Raw genomic sequence first — 3,132 nt, forward strand, 5'->3', positions numbered from 1 at the left:
GGCCGGCTCACACGCGGACACGCTTACAAGTGCGAGGGCCCGCCCAACGCTGCTTGCAGCTTTAATTTAATGATAAATTTATTGTCACAAACACCTCCTAGTTAATTCATTCAAGTTGTATTACTTAATAAAGTCTTTAAATCAATGAAAAACACACAATGGAAGGATGTACGCAACCCTCTTATCAGTTACACACAGACATATTTCCGTTTGGGCGGGACAGGATGCACCCCCTCTTATCAGTTACATACAGACATCCGGTGGGGGTGGTGGGACCGGAAATAGCTGTCAAAAATGAGTTTGATGGAATGTCATGTATAATTCTCTCTGTGGTGCCCCGTATTTAGTCATTATAATTAATAATTTTCTTAATTTGTTTCAGGTGAGATGTCCTCCAAGTCAGACTGAGGCTGCTGCCGAGCGCCAGGTGTTTGTTTGACGAGCCCATTCAGGTAAAGGTGGCCGGGCTGAGGTCGAGACAGGTGGTCTCCATGAAAGCCAGATCAACTGACGAGAAAGGAGTGGTGTTCAGCTCCTCAGCCACCTACAGGCTGATGGGAGCGGGGAGATCGACCTGAAGAGAGACCCCTCGCTCAGTGGCAGCTACGTCGGGGTTGAACCCATGGGTCTGCTGTGGTCGATGAGGCCTGACACCTTGCACAGAAAGTTTCAAAAAACAAATGCACTAAACCCCCACGTGGTGAAGTTCTCTGTGCACGAGGAGGAAGGGGAGGAAAGGATGCTGGCAGACGTGAACAACGAGAGGCTTCTGATTGGAGACGGGGTCAGCCGGCTCCCTGTCAAAGAGGGGAATATCCGCGGAGTCCTGTTTACTCCCCCAGGTAGGAAATTCAACATAGTTTAATTACAACCTAATAGTGTTTTATTATGAATATATAACAACTGTTAATTTACTTGGCCATAGCAATAGCTACAAGCAGCCATTCTGACTTGTCATAGCATGAAAAGCACAGGTTTTATTAACAATGGCTCCGATACCTTTAGATGTCCCAGTAGGCCCAGACAGTGAGCCAGCATGCACAATACCAGGACCCTGAAACCAGTTATGATAAATGTAATGCAGCCATCATTAGTTATTTATAACCATATCCATAGATTAATCAGTTATGAAAATAAATAATGGTTGCAGCCCTATAACTTGTTTTTGTAATGACGCTTAGAAATTTTACAAAAGTTCAATGACTCTGCATCAAAAGGATACACAGTATGTAAGATGTAGGATTTTATATAATCAATTTTATTTATATAGTGCCAAATCACAACAACAGTTATCTCACAGCGCTTTTCATAAAAGAGCAGGTCTAGACCGTACTCTGTGATATTATTTACAGAAGCCCAACAATTCCCACCAAGAGCAAGCACTAGGCGACAGAGGCAAGGAAAAACTTCCTTTTAAGAGGCAGAAACCTCGAGCAGAACCATGGCTCAGGGTGGGCGGCCATCTGCCTCGACCGGTTGGGGGTGAAGGAAAGAGAGAGAGAGAGAGAGAGAGAGAGAGAGAGAGAGAGAGAGGAGAGAGGGCAAGAGAGGAACAGAGAGAAAGAGAGAGCCTATAGCAGCATAACTATAAGCTTTGTCAAAGAGGAAAGTCTTAAGCCTACTCTTAAATGTGTAGATGGTGTCTGCCTCCTGAACCCAAACTGGAACCTGGTTCCACAGGAGAGGAGCTTGATAACTGAATGCTCCCATTCTACTTTTGGAGACTCTAGGAACCACAAGTAACCCTGCATTCTGGGAGCGCAGTGCTCTGGTGGGATAGTAAGGTTCTATGAGCTCTTTAAGATAAGATGGTGCCTGACCATTAAGAGCTTTGTAGGTAGAAGAATGATTTTAAATTCTATTCTGGATTTTACTGGAAGCCAATGCAGAGAAGCTAAAACAGGAATGAATGATGAATTTAGAGCTGTCAGAACACATGCTGCAGCATTCTGGATCAGCTGAAGAGTCATTTTTAGACAGGATGTTCCTAATTTTCGCAATATTACATAGGTGAAAAAAGGCGGTCCTTGAAATTTGCTTAATGTGAGACTTAAACGACATGCCCAGATCAAATTTAACTCCAAGATTCCTCAAAGTGGTGCTGGAGTCCAGGGCGATTCCATCAAGGGAAACTATATCTTTAGATAATGTGTCATGGAGGTGCTTGGGCCCCATAACAATAACTTCAGTTTTATCTGAGTTTAACATTAGAAAATTACAAGTCATCCAGGTTTTAACATCCTGAAGGCACATGTGAAGTTTAGTTAACTGATTAGTTTCATCTGGTATGATCGATAGATATAACTGAGTATCATCTGCATAATAATGAAAGTTTATGGCCTATTTCCTGATAATATTGCCTAAAGGAAGTATATATAAAGTGAACAGGATTGGTCTGAGGACAGATCCTTGTGGAACTCCATGACTAACTTTGTCGTGCATGGAGGACTCATCGATAACATGTACAAACTCAAATCAATCTGATAAATAGGACTTAAACCCGATTAGAGCGGTTCCTTTAATGCCAATGAAATGATCCAGTCTCTGTAATAGGTTCTGATGGTGAACGGTATCAAATCGAGCACTAAGATCTAATAAAACCAGTACAGGGACAAGTTCTTTGTCTTATGCAATTAGGAGGTCATTAGTAATTTTCACCAGTGCCGTCTCTGTGCTATGATGAGCTCTAAATCCTGACTGAAAATCCTCAAATAAACTATTGCTCTGTAGAAATTCACACACACTATAGTTGGCTAAAATATCTGGATCAAGGTTGGGCTTTTTCAGAAGAGGTTTAATTACAGCTACTTTAAAGTACTGTGGTACATTGCCGGTTGATAAAGATAGATTGATCATATATAGTATAGAAGTGCTGACTAGGGGTAAAACTTCTTTAAGCAGCCTAGTTGGGATGGGGTCTAAGAGGCAGGTTGATGGTTTAGATGAAGAAATTATTGAAGTTAGTTGGTAAAGATTGAGGGAAGCAAAACAGTCTAAACATATATCTGGTTCTACAGCTGTTCCAAGGTTCCTGAGTTTAGAGATAAGTCAGTGCCAGTTGAGGGGAGGTGTTGGTGAATTTTGTTTCTAATAGTTAGAATTTTATCATTAAAGAAGCTCATGAAGTCGTAA

General features: G+C 41.9%; 1 pseudogene; it reads left to right on the forward strand.

The window, feature by feature from the left end:
• The first annotated feature begins 386 nt into the window (after positions 1 to 386).
• On the forward strand, positions 387 to 1,110 carry LOC119909668 (annotated as a pseudogene).
• Positions 1,111 to 3,132: the final 2,022 nt, after the last annotated feature.

The sequence above is a fragment of the Micropterus salmoides genome, unplaced genomic scaffold (assembly GCF_014851395.1).
Source record: "Micropterus salmoides isolate LMB-PRFRI ecotype aquatic unplaced genomic scaffold, ASM1485139v1 Ms_hic_scaffold_1807, whole genome shotgun sequence".
Classification (NCBI taxonomy): Eukaryota; Metazoa; Chordata; class Actinopteri; order Centrarchiformes; family Centrarchidae; genus Micropterus; species Micropterus salmoides.